This window comes from Ambystoma mexicanum, chromosome 7q, assembly GCF_040938575.1.
Source record: "Ambystoma mexicanum isolate Mex_15411 chromosome 7q, UKY_AmexF1_1, whole genome shotgun sequence".
NCBI classification, from domain to species: domain Eukaryota; kingdom Metazoa; phylum Chordata; class Amphibia; order Caudata; family Ambystomatidae; genus Ambystoma; species Ambystoma mexicanum.
Window position 1 is genome coordinate 248,145,591 of NC_090941.1, and position 14,638 is coordinate 248,160,228.

Consider the following 14,638-nt stretch of genomic DNA (forward strand, 5'->3'; position numbering starts at 1 on the left):
TGCCTCTTCTCCCAAAGGAGTTGAGTTTGGGTTTTCCACTGGACCCAGCCCGTCCGGAGCATGGATCCCAATGGGTGCTGTCGGAACAGCAGGAAGAGAAGGTGCTCCCTCCACAGAGGTGGCCTTCTTGGTCTTCCTTCTTCTTGCCTTAGGCCTCGCCTTTGGCTCGGGTACCTGACCCACAGCCAGACCCGGTGTCACCTGTGACCTAGTGACTGCAGCAGCAGTCATGGGAAGACCATCCGAGATCAACCCCAACTCTACTAGATCATTCCCTAACAAAATGTTAGCAGGGACATTGTCCTGAACCAGGACAGGAAGCTTCGCTGTCTTGTCGCCAATCATGAGTGTGACTAAGGCTACAGGTGATAATTTGGGAGGCCCACCAGCTAACCTGGTGGTTTGCAGAGGAGCACCTTCATAGTCCTCTGGCCTGAGCAGGGTCCTGTCCACCACTGTCATGCTTGCCCCAGTGTCTCTCAAACCAGTAGAAGGCTGGCCATTCAAGAGGACACTTCTCAAAAACCTACGGGTGTTCTGTGGGATAGTCGCCAGTACTTCCGCATACTGGTCCCAGGCCCCAAGGGACACTAAGGAAATCTCCACCGGAGCACCAAATGTGATCCCGGCAGAGGAGGGGAGGACAGTGGCCTCCACCTCAGACACGGGGTAAGGGTAGGTCAGGCTGACAGCCTGTACTCCAAGTGCCTTACCTTTACACTTGGGGTCACCCCTTTTGTGATCCAGAGCTCCACAGTCCCAACAAGCGCCAGGAGTGCGGGGTACGGTACTGGAACCACTGGGAGCCTGCTTTGCAGCAGGTGGACCACTACTCTTATTCCCACCCCCAGATGACTTATCCCCACTAGATTTTTGGGTCTTAGGAGAGGAAGGTTTTGGTTTACCCGACTGTGACTGCTTGGGGGACTCCTCAGCTTTCTGAGAGGCCCCCTTCTCTTTATCCTTGTCCTTCCCACTGGACTCCTTAGGGGACACCCGGTGGGAGACCCACTTGTCAGCCAACCTAGCCAGCTTAAAGGGGTCCAAAATGTTCTGGTCAGCCACATACTGACGCAGCTCTGGTGAACAGGCTTCAGAGAAATGCTCAAAAAACAAGAGGTGGGACAATTCAACAAAAGTCTTAACCTTGTATCCATCGATCCACCCCATCATGTTCATGTGCGCAGCACTCACCCAGTCAACCCAAGACATATTGTCCTTTTTCTTAAAATCCCTGAACCTTCTAAGGTATTGGGTAGGTGTCTTGCCGAACTTGGCAATCAAAGCAGACTTCATACACTCGTACTGACCCCTTTCTTCCACACTCAGCTTCAGAATACAGTCATACCCAGTTTGAGGCACTCTGCTTAACAAACACTTCGCCCAATCTCTTTTATCCACATCATGAATCTCACAAGCCATTTCAAACGCTTCAATCCATTGGAGGATATCCGAACCCTCCACAAATACACCAACCAAATCTTTCATAAACTTGGTGGCGGGGGACCTGACACTCTCACTGGTTCTAGCTGAAGTCTCCACTCTAGCTTTCTCTAGCTGGATCCTCTGACATTCAGTGTCCTGGCTCTTGAGTTCAAGGTCCTTATTTTTGAGTTCAAGATCCCTATTCTTGAGCTCCACTTGTTGAGCCAACTCCTCTTTCTTAAGCTCAGCATCTATTTCCAACTTGCGGTATTCAAAGGCCAATTTCATCCTTAATAACTCAAGCTCTAAGGAATTGCTGGAGTTTGGAATAGAGGCAGCAGGAATGGCGGCATTCCCAGAAACAGATTCAGCAGAAACCCCAGGGGCAGAGTCCTCATTGGTTGCATTCCCCCCTTCATCAAGAGTTTCACTATCAGTCTGGTAGTCCACCAGGGCAGCTATCAGCTCAGCCCTAGACTTCTCCACAAAGTCTAACTCCCTAGCTTCACAAGCACTCTGGAGAGCCTCCAAGCTCATCCGAGTTAATTTGCCATTCGCAATAGACTCCATTGTTTGTAATGCAGTTACCTTGTACACAACTAAACCTTAATTTAATAAAGGGCAAATATCCTTTGTAAGTGGCACGGTTATACACTGATTCTTAAAACCATAAGCATCCCACCGCTTGCCACCAGTGTGAGAGAACGGGCCTCAACGACCGGTGGGGGGTATCTGTACTCCCACTCCCTATATGGTGGAGGAGAGGCACAGGAGACCCCAGCCAAGATTCTCTATTCGGTAGCAATGGTCGAGCAATGAAGGCCTAGCTTCTCAGGAGGTGATGCAGGCTGGTTCTTAAGTACAGTGTATCCCCAAGCCCCCACAAAGGAATATCCACACTCTGTATTGGTTAGAACACAGTCTTTATATAATCAATAGTTAAAGTTATGTACATTTATCATAGTAACTCACTTTGTACTCCGGCAAAATCTACAATGGCAAATATTTACAATCCTAAAGTGGTACCACCCTAGATCTCATTGAAGTGCATGAACAATACTGTACAATGTCACACAGACCAATAGAGGGAAACCAGCAATAGAGAGAGGAGAGAAAATAAGATGGTTGAGCAATAGGCAGAATACTGACCCCTACCACTAGGCACAGTTCTGTGTGGAGATCCCCCCACCTGGGCAACCTGTAAAGAAAGATATAACACAAGCCCAGTCCATATATTGCTCTGCAAGTCTTATTCTCTCCTATAATGTTTTTACCCCCCCAATGTACCTGGTGGAGTCGAGTTCCTCGAAAAGGCGTCGACAAACGTCGAGGGACTCGCTGTTCGGCGACGGGGAATCGACGGCCCTTCTTGAATGCCTTCCCTTTCAAGCGGGAGGCACGGGGCGTCGAACGTCCGTCGACAAACGAGGTAGAACGATGTCGAAGAGGCGGCAGCTTCGTCCGAGCGGTGCTCGTCGGCGTCGGGGCGTTGGCGTCCTGCAAGGCGGAGGTGTGCGGGGCACCTCGATGACAATAGTTCTGGACCGCAAGGATTGTAGAGACGGGAGCCCAGCAAGGGCGTCGAGTCGTCCGAGTCTTCGAGGTCGTCGGGTGGCGGGAAACCCACCGGCAGGTTTCTCCTCGGCGCGTTGGTCGTCCTCGACTTTCTCCGGCAGGATAAGCGGTCGACGAAGCGGTCGAGAGAGTCCTTCGATTGAATGTTCTTAGGCAAAGGAGCGGACGGCTCCGGTCGTCGGCGGCACGGCGTCAAGTGGTTCCCACGGCTGGGCAACACAACTTCGACGGGCCTCCAGCGGTTACACAAACCTGCGAACCCTGGTCGACGGCAATGGACATCGACAGCGTCGATGTCCGGGTGCTTCACTTCGATCTCCTCGGCGGTCCCGTCTCGGGTCGGCAGCCTTTCGAGGGTCTGACTTCCAGGGCGCTTCGGCGAAGATTCAGCGGTGCTCGATGGTCCCTCGGAGCACGGGAAGAGGGCGCCTTACCAGGTCCTCTCTCGGGTCAGCCCTCGACGAATTCGTCAGCCTTCGGATCGGTCGAAGCAAATGCCACAGCAAGTCTTCTTCTTCCAGCTGGACGTCGAGGATCCGCAGTTCCAGTTACTCTTGAGTGGAGACTCAGCTTCTGAACGCTTCTGAACACAATGGTCGCTTCTCAACCAATGGTTCCTTCTGAACAATTTTCAGTGGTGAGAGGTCCCCAGATATACTATCCTCTCTCTCATCCACGCTGCTGGCACACACTCAGCAGCCAATCATACTGCAGGGCATTCATGCAGTCAGTCAGCCAATCAGGCACACAGTGCATTCAGGCCACACTCCTCCCTTTCAGACACTCACAACAAGGAATGTGGATTGGGGCAAGTACCCAGCCATTCAACACTACACACTGCATTCAGGCCAGTTTCGGGCAGGGCTGTCTCAGTCTTTGTCTCACATGCCAGAAACCAGACAACCACAACAAGGAGTGTATATTGGTCACCCACTCCATTCACCCAGGTCCCACCCACAGGAGGTACCCACAACATACAGTCAATGGGAAGGCTCCAGTCAGTCTAGCTGGGCCTTCACAACAACACCATATATGGACCTTCCACCCAACAGCCAGTCAGGGGGAAGGGACAGAGTCAGGGCTTCCCAGGACTTTGGGAAAAACAAGATAACAGGCCATAGAAAGCAAGAGGCCACAGGGGCCATCTTGTTTTCTATCAGGAATCAACTGATCCCAATGGCAGGGCCTGGGTATCCCAAAATGGAGGACACCCAGAGCACCTGTCAAATTCAGCATGGAGCTGCCACCAGCCCATACCCTGCTCTGTGGGCCACCCACAGGTGCCCAAAAACATACACTAGGGGCACAGGGTTGTACCCCTACCCATGGGTGCCATAAGGGTATCCCATGGGTCTGTTCACCAAACCAAAAGAGAGAGCTGCACTGCCAGGAGTCCCACATGGACTCCGGGGCAGAAAACATAACAGAACACACGGTAAAAACAGTAATAGGACAAGGATTCAGAGGCCCTGTCCCTCAGATGCATTTCCAGCATCACAGTCACCCCCCACGAACTGAGGTGGAGGGTGTCTAATCTCCCACGGGATAGACACCCTCATCCAGACGGTCAACATACCTTCTGGAAAGGCCATCTGCATTATCGTGACTCTTCCCTGGTCTGTGCTCTATGGTGAAGTCTAGCCCTTGCAGGCTAATGGACCACCTGAGCAATTTCGGGTTCTTACCCTTCATCTGCATAAGCCACTTCAGGGGCTTATGATCTGTTTGGACCTTGAAGGTAGACCCCGTAAGGTAGGGCCTAAAACGCCTAAGGCTCCAAACTATACTAAAACACTCCTTTTCAACAGTAGCCCACCTAAGTTCTCTACCCTTGAGTTGTCTACTGATGAATATGATAGGGTGTTCTCTCCCTTTGTCATCTAACTGGGACAAGACAGCTCCAATTCCGGTGTCGCAGGCATCCGTCTGGACGATAAAGGGTCGGCTGTAGTCAGGCGCACTTAACACAGGTGCCCTACACAGACTTTCTTTCAAGCCATCAAAGGCCCTCTGACAGTCTTCGGTCCAATTAACCTTCCTAGGCTGCTTGGGTGACGTTAGAGCTGTCAGGGGTGCAGCTATGGTTCCATAGTCTGCCATGAAATTACGATAGTACCCAGTGAGGCCCAAAAAGGCTCTCACCTGGGTTTGAGTAGTGGGAGTCTCCCAGTTCTGTACATCCTGTACTTTACTGGAGAGAGGTTGGATTTGACCCCCTCCTACCTCATGACCAAGATAGGTAACTTTCCCCTGCGCTATCTGGCACTTGGTGGCCTTGATAGTGAGGTTAGCCCTTTTCAAGGCCTGCAACACCTTATCCAGATGTGTCAAATGCTCTTCCCAGGTGGAACTGTAGACGGCAATGTCGTCTAAGTAAGCCACACAAAAGGCTTCCAGCCCACTGAGCGCATGGTTGACCAATCTCTGGAAGGTGGCAGGGGCATTCTTCAACCCAAAAGGCATGACCCTAAACTGGTATAGTCCCTCAGGGGTGGAGAATGCCGTCTTTTCCTTGGCATGGTCCGTCAGAGCTATTTGCCAATAGCCTGAAGTAAGGTCAAAGGTGCTCACAAACTTGGCAGCACCGATGGTGTCCACGAGCTCATCAGCCCGGGGCAATGGGTGCGCGTCAGTTTTGGTGACGGCATTGACTCCTCGGTAGTCCACACAGAACCTCCAATCCTTGGTACCCGCCTGGGAACTTGCCTTGGGGACAAGGACCACTGGACTGGACCAGGGACTGGTTGAGGATTCAATAACACCCAGATCCAACATCTTGGCGACCTCAGCCTGTATGTGGTTCTTGACGGTATCTGACATACGGTAGCACCTGCTTCTGACAGGTACACTGTCACCAGTGTCAATTTCATGCTTACACCACGGTGTAAGGCCTGGCTTCAGTGAAAACAGAGAGGCGTACTGTTGGAGCAAAGCCCTACAGGCCCTCTGTTGCTCTGTTGTCAAATCTGGAGAGAGATGTACTCCCTCCACTCAGCCATCCTGAGGGTTGCTATGCAGCAAATCAGGAAGGGGCTCACTCTCATCCTCTTCTTGCCCTGAAGCTAGCAAGAGACATGAGACCTCTGCTCGCCTGTGGAAAGGCTTGAGCCTGTTGACATGGAATATCTGAGGAGCTACCCCAGAGGCACCCATGTCAACCAGATAATTGACTTCGCCCATCTTGGAGATTATCCTGAAGGGTCCAGTCCACTTGTCTGCCAAAGCTCTAGGCTTGGTAGGCTCCATCACAAGGATTTCCTGTCCCGGAGTCCAATCCACTTGCGAAGCTTTAAGGTCATGCCAGTACTTATTCAACTCCTGGCTGGCCTTGAGATTTGCTGTTGCCTGACCCATAATTTGTGTCATCCTCCACCTGAGGCCTAACACATAGTCCCCCACTTGCTTGGCGGGACCTGGAGGAATGGCTTCCCAGCCTTCTCGGATCAAGGCGAGAGGCCCCCTCACGGGATGTCCAAAAAGTAACTCAAAGGGGCTGAAACCAACACCCTCTTGAGGTACCTCTCTGTAAGCAAACAGCAGGCATGGCAGGAGGAGATCCCATTTCCTCCTTAGGGGTTCTTCCAAAGCCCCTAGCATGCCCTTGAGAGTTTTATTAAATCTCTCAACCAGACCATTGGTCTGGGGGTGGTAAGAGGTGGAGAACTTGTAGGTTACCCCGCACTCTTTCCACATGGTTTTCATGTAACTCGACATGAAGTTGGATCCTCTGTCAGAGACAACCTCCTTGGGGAATCCAACACGGGTGAAAATGCCCAGGAGAGCACGGGCAACCACCTTGGCCGTAACTGTCCGAAGGGGTATCGCCTCAGGGTACCTGGTGGCATGATCTACCAAGACCAGGATGAACCGATGTCCACCTGAAGTGGGAGGGTCAAGGGAACCGACGATGTCGATGCCCACCCTCTCAAATGGGGTGCCAACCACTGGCAACGGCTGCAGTGGGGCAATGACACTGCCTCCAGTCTTGCCAGACAACTGACAAGTTGGGCAGGTCCTGCAGTGGGACTCCACTTCTACTCCCATCCGTGGTCAGTATAAATGGGCAGAGAGCCTCTGCTTAGTCTTCTTGGTCCCAAGATGACCAGCCAAGGGCACCTCATGCGCCAACTGCAGTAGGAAGGGCCTATAAACCTGGGGTACCACCAACCTCTTGCGGGCACCAGGTTCAGGCTTAGTGGGCTCACTAACAAGGAGCTCACCCTCCCAATAAATCCGGAAATTCCTAGGCACCTCTCCTTGTGCCTGGGCCAGGGCCTGTTTCCTCAGTCCCTCGAGAGAGTGGCACTCTCTCTGTCCCTTACAGAAGTCTGCCCGGGAGGGTCCCCCTTCAGCTAACAAGCATTGAAGGTCGGGATGATCCTCCGGGTTGAGAACGTCTCCCACAGGAGAGTCTTCTGCCTCTTCTCCCAAAGGAGTTGAGTTTGGGTTTTCCACTGGACCCAGCCCGTCCGGAGCATGGATCCCAATGGGTGCTGTCGGAACAGCAGGAAGAGAAGGTGCTCCCTCCACAGAGGTGGCCTTCTTGGTCTTCCTTCTTCTTGCCTTAGGCCTCGCCTTTGGCTCGGGTACCTGACCCACAGCCAGACCCGGTGTCACCTGTGACCTAGTGACTGCAGCAGCAGTCATGGGAAGACCATCCGAGATCAACCCCAACTCTACTAGATCATTCCCTAACAAAATGTTAGCAGGGACATTGTCCTGAACCAGGACAGGAAGCTTCGCTGTCTTGTCGCCAATCATGAGTGTGACTAAGGCTACAGGTGATAATTTGGGAGGCCCACCAGCTAACCTGGTGGTTTGCAGAGGAGCACCTTCATAGTCCTCTGGCCTGAGCAGGGTCCTGTCCACCACTGTCATGCTTGCCCCAGTGTCTCTCAAACCAGTAGAAGGCTGGCCATTCAAGAGGACACTTCTCAAAAACCTACCGGTGTTCTGTGGGATAGTCGCCAGTACTTCCGCATACTGGTCCCAGGCCCCAAGGGACACTAAGGAAATCTCCACCGGAGCACCAAATGTGATCCCGGCAGAGGAGGGGAGGACAGTGGCCTCCACCTCAGACACGGGGTAAGGGTAGGTCAGGCTGACAGCCTGTACTCCAAGTGCCTTACCTTTACACTTGGGGTCACCCCTTTTGTGATCCAGAGCTCCACAGTCCCAACAAGCGCCAGGAGTGCGGGGTACGGTACTGGAACCACTGGGAGCCTGCTTTGCAGCAGGTGGACCACTACTCTTATTCCCACCCCCAGATGACTTATCCCCACTAGATTTTTGGGTCTTAGGAGAGGAAGGTTTTGGTTTACCCGACTGTGACTGCTTGGGGGACTCCTCAGCTTTCTGAGAGGCCCCCTTCTCTTTATCCTTGTCCTTCCCACTGGACTCCTTAGGGGACACCCGGTGGGAGACCCACTTGTCAGCCAACCTAGCCAGCTTAAAGGGGTCCAAAATGTTCTGGTCAGCCACATACTGACGCAGCTCTGGTGAACAGGCTTCAGAGAAATGCTCAAAAAACAAGAGGTGGGACAATTCAACAAAAGTCTTAACCTTGTATCCATCGATCCACCCCATCATGTTCATGTGCGCAGCACTCACCCAGTCAACCCAAGACATATTGTCCTTTTTCTTAAAATCCCTGAACCTTCTAAGGTATTGGGTAGGTGTCTTGCCGAACTTGGCAATCAAAGCAGACTTCATACACTCGTACTGACCCCTTTCTTCCACACTCAGCTTCAGAATACAGTCATACCCAGTTTGAGGCACTCTGCTTAACAAACACTTCGCCCAATCTCTTTTATCCACATCATGAATCTCACAAGCCATTTCAAACGCTTCAATCCATTGGAGGATATCCGAACCCTCCACAAATACACCAACCAAATCTTTCATAAACTTGGTGGCGGGGGACCTGACACTCTCACTGGTTCTAGCTGAAGTCTCCACTCTAGCTTTCTCTAGCTGGATCCTCTGACATTCAGTGTCCTGGCTCTTGAGTTCAAGGTCCTTATTTTTGAGTTCAAGATCCCTATTCTTGAGCTCCACTTGTTGAGCCAACTCCTCTTTCTTAAGCTCAGCATCTATTTCCAACTTGCGGTATTCAAAGGCCAATTTCATCCTTAATAACTCAAGCTCTAAGGAATTGCTGGAGTTTGGAATAGAGGCAGCAGGAATGGCGGCATTCCCAGAAACAGATTCAGCAGAAACCCCAGGGGCAGAGTCCTCATTGGTTGCATTCCCCCCTTCATCAAGAGTTTCACTATCAGTCTGGTAGTCCACCAGGGCAGCTATCAGCTCAGCCCTAGACTTCTCCACAAAGTCTAACTCCCTAGCTTCACAAGCACTCTGGAGAGCCTCCAAGCTCATCCGAGTTAATTTGCCATTCGCAATAGACTCCATTGTTTGTAATGCAGTTACCTTGTACACAACTAAACCTTAATTTAATAAAGGGCAAATATCCTTTGTAAGTGGCACGGTTATACACTGATTCTTAAAACCATAAGCATCCCACCGCTTGCCACCAGTGTGAGAGAACGGGCCTCAACGACCGGTGGGGGGTATCTGTACTCCCACTCCCTATATGGTGGAGGAGAGGCACAGGAGACCCCAGCCAAGATTCTCTATTCGGTAGCAATGGTCGAGCAATGAAGGCCTAGCTTCTCAGGAGGTGATGCAGGCTGGTTCTTAAGTACAGTGTATCCCCAAGCCCCCACAAAGGAATATCCACACTCTGTATTGGTTAGAACACAGTCTTTATATAATCAATAGTTAAAGTTATGTACATTTATCATAGTAACTCACTTTGTACTCCGGCAAAATCTACAATGGCAAATATTTACAATCCTAAAGTGGTACCACCCTAGATCTCATTGAAGTGCATGAACAATACTGTACAATGTCACACAGACCAATAGAGGGAAACCAGCAATAGAGAGAGGAGAGAAAATAAGATGGTTGAGCAATAGGCAGAATACTGACCCCTACCACTAGGCACAGTTCTGTGTGGAGATCCCCCCACCTGGGCAACCTGTAAAGAAAGATATAACACAAGCCCAGTCCATATATTGCTCTGCAAGTCTTATTCTCTCCTATAATGTTTTTACCCCCCCAATGTACCTGGTGGAGTCGAGTTCCTCGAAAAGGCGTCGACAAACGTCGAGGGACTCGCTGTTCGGCGACGGGGAATCGACGGCCCTTCTTGAATGCCTTCCCTTTCAAGCGGGAGGCACGGGGCGTCGAACGTCCGTCGACAAACGAGGTAGAACGATGTCGAAGAGGCGGCAGCTTCGTCCGAGCGGTGCTCGTCGGCGTCGGGGCGTTGGCGTCCTGCAAGGCGGAGGTGTGCGGGGCACCTCGATGACAATAGTTCTGGACCGCAAGGATTGTAGAGACGGGAGCCCAGCAAGGGCGTCGAGTCGTCCGAGTCTTCGAGGTCGTCGGGTGGCGGGAAACCCACCGGCAGGTTTCTCCTCGGCGCGTTGGTCGTCCTCGACTTTCTCCGGCAGGATAAGCGGTCGACGAAGCGGTCGAGAGAGTCCTTCGATTGAATGTTCTTAGGCAAAGGAGCGGACGGCTCCGGTCGTCGGCGGCACGGCGTCAAGTGGTTCCCACGGCTGGGCAACACAACTTCGACGGGCCTCCAGCGGTTACACAAACCTGCGAACCCTGGTCGACGGCAATGGACATCGACAGCGTCGATGTCCGGGTGCTTCACTTCGATCTCCTCGGCGGTCCCGTCTCGGGTCGGCAGCCTTTCGAGGGTCTGACTTCCAGGGCGCTTCGGCGAAGATTCAGCGGTGCTCGATGGTCCCTCGGAGCACGGGAAGAGGGCGCCTTACCAGGTCCTCTCTCGGGTCAGCCCTCGACGAATTCGTCAGCCTTCGGATCGGTCGAAGCAAATGCCACAGCAAGTCTTCTTCTTCCAGCTGGACGTCGAGGATCCGCAGTTCCAGTTACTCTTGAGTGGAGACTCAGCTTCTGAACGCTTCTGAACACAATGGTCGCTTCTCAACCAATGGTTCCTTCTGAACAATTTTCAGTGGTGAGAGGTCCCCAGATATACTATCCTCTCTCTCATCCACGCTGCTGGCACACACTCAGCAGCCAATCATACTGCAGGGCATTCATGCAGTCAGTCAGCCAATCAGGCACACAGTGCATTCAGGCCACACTCCTCCCTTTCAGACACTCACAACAAGGAATGTGGATTGGGGCAAGTACCCAGCCATTCAACACTACACACTGCATTCAGGCCAGTTTCGGGCAGGGCTGTCTCAGTCTTTGTCTCACATGCCAGAAACCAGACAACCACAACAAGGAGTGTATATTGGTCACCCACTCCATTCACCCAGGTCCCACCCACAGGAGGTACCCACAACATACAGTCAATGGGAAGGCTCCAGTCAGTCTAGCTGGGCCTTCACAACAACACCATATATGGACCTTCCACCCAACAGCCAGTCAGGGGGAAGGGACAGAGTCAGGGCTTCCCAGGACTTTGGGAAAAACAAGATAACAGGCCATAGAAAGCAAGAGGCCACAGGGGCCATCTTGTTTTCTATCAGGAATCAACTGATCCCAATGGCAGGGCCTGGGTATCCCAAAATGGAGGACACCCAGAGCACCTGTCAAATTCAGCATGGAGCTGCCACCAGCCCATACCCTGCTCTGTGGGCCACCCACAGGTGCCCAAAAACATACACTAGGGGCACAGGGTTGTACCCCTACCCATGGGTGCCATAAGGGTATCCCATGGGTCTGTTCACCAAACCAAAAGAGAGAGCTGCACTGCCAGGAGTCCCACATGGACTCCGGGGCAGAAAACATAACAGAACACACGGTAAAAACAGTAATAGGACAAGGATTCAGAGGCCCTGTCCCTCAGATGCATTTCCAGCATCACAGCCATCCCTTAGTGACCAATCCCGATTGATTTTGTGCACAGTGGGCCTTCCCCCTTTCGGACAGAAAATCTTGTATAAAATTGTATTGCAACATATTTCCTGCTGAGGGCTCTCGGCGTGAGCAGAGTAGATTCTGTTTGCCCTAATTTAGATAAAACCTTTGACCGCACTCTCACTTGGTCCTGGTCTTTTTCCCTTCTGGGACGCGTCTTAAATTGACTCTGTTAGGTAATTGCCAGCAGGGCTGGGGGCCTCTCACCTTCACTTTCTTACCTTGTGTTCACGTTGTCTTGGTGCCCTGCTTAGTAGTCTATAAGCTTCCTTATCTCTAAAGTGTAGCAACACAGATTTCTCTCCTAGCTATCCCACCGCAGTTTCAAACTGCTGTGTGAGTAACAAGTGAGTCCGATCATGACATTTTGCTTGTAAATAAGGTTTTCATTTTCTTTTCTGGCCTCATATCTTGGGGTGGTGGGCTGAATCCTAAATCTGATTTTTCCCTCTTGATACTGACTCCTTGCCATTGCCCTCCATCTACAAAGAATTTAGTTTGCAGATGTTTGGGGGTAGTGTTGCAAGGGGAGTGTTTAACCTGAATGTCATCTGTTGCATTTAAAAAGGATTTCTGTTTGGCTTGCTATTAAAGGTTTCTGTATATTGTGTTAGGAGTTTGCATTAATTGTATTGTGGGGATTTTTGCATTTGTATGGCCACAACCTTGGTGGCTGCTGCCCAATTGTTTGATTTTGCTTGATTTTTCATTTGACCATAAAATTAATAAATATCATAGTGTTACACACCGGCCTGTTTCTTGCTCCATTGCGACACACAGTGTTTGTTAAGGTGGGTGCGAGACTGGTTCGGGGGCCTACTCAAATAAAGAACCCGTGGTTGATTAAAAGTAAAAAATATTTTTATTGTGTGCCACATTCATTGTCAGTGCAAGGAGTCCCTGGCTGGAGTGTGCCGTGTTATAAAACTGTTAAATTACAAAAAAGGCCCTTTTGAAATAAACACTTCTGACTGTATGAACAGGATCAAGTTATAATAAGAGAAACTATTGATTTGAAATCACAGAACATTGCCTTTTGTTGTCTAAGTTGCCACTATTTGCGCCACATGTCCTGACCCACTCCTTCACTACTGTATTTTTCTATCTGTATCTTGTGTGCCGCCTCTTCCTAGCTGTCTGTGTTCTACTTGTCATATACGTGTGAATGAGCAAATTAGACACCCAAAGTAATGTGTGCATACACAGTTTAATTCATGTCATCCTTCAGTATGAGCACCTAAATCTGTAACAGTATTTGAACAATTTGATGCATGTATATTTATTCTAGGTTATTCATGAACTATATTTTTTATTTCCTGCCTGCATTGCCACCAACCCCTCTAGCAGCATCTCTCCCTAGCCCGCTTACCTCGATTATGTGTACCAGCAGCTCCTCCCGAACTCTGAAGCTCTGCACCTGACTTCTGAGATCTTCACAATTTCAGAGAGGTTAGTTCATACTCGAATGCTTCTCATTTTATAATCATTTTAATGTTTCAAATTCTGTTTATGGCCCAAAACTCGTAATTGAAACATGCCAATGTCAATTCCTAATTATGCCCTTACTGTTTACAATAAAGGCAACATTATTCTTGATGAGTTTCCACTCATCAGAAATCTCTGAATTCCATGAATCTAGATCAAGAAAACAAAAGTACAATTGGGTACTGTTAGAGGGGACATAAAATAGTGACATTCATAAACAGAACATCACATACATTGAATTGAAATTTCTTTTTTTATTAGAAAATTGTATTAGTCGCAAGCAACTTTTTCAATTATGTAGAAAACAACAGTTTAACATAATTTCATTTTCAAATAAAACACTTAACAAAGAAGACAACATCAGATTCGCCATGGATTTCTCAAGATCAAATTCAACACTTGGCCATAAAATAAGCAAGGCAATCAGTTTCGTCAGCATGCTAGAAATTAATTAACTTTACAATCTACATTTGATCAACCAGGCTAACAATCATAAGATCCTATTAAAATAGTCGTTAGTTCCATGTCTATTGAAAGGTTATTCTACATCAATCTTCAGATATAATATTCATATCATAAAAGGACCAAACAGAAAGCCTAAAATATCTTTAAAACTTAGTAGTACATACACAACAACACCATTGCCTGTTTATGAATTCAGTTTTAAAAGAAAGTTTACCGTCGCAATGATCAGCTTATTAGAGGGAGCGTTAAAGACCTCATTCCACATTTGTTCTTTTGTTAACATTGGTCTTTTTTTTAAATGTTTCATAAAATACTGTTTTCTCAATTCGAGCAACCCTTCACATACGGTGATTAAATGAGCAGTAGTCTCTTGGTATTGATATGATTTACAAAATCTACAATCATTAGAACGACTGAGTTCTTTAGAGTATAATGTAGGTCTAGATTTTGTTGCTAAAAGATTGGAACAAAATCGTAAAAATATATCTGCATATGTCCTATCAGGGAAATGTTGAATGTTCAAGGGAATCACGTTCAGCGCTTTACATAGAAAGGAGCCTGCCTTGTACGCATTATAGTTAGAACATCTATTGTCTGTAGTGATCCAGTCATTCTTATGTAACTTCAGATTAGCTTTGTCAGGAAATTGGATTAGAAGGTCCATCGAAATATCAGCAGCTAAGAGCAGTGTTTCACAAAGGTCTTTCCACTTTGTATGAGG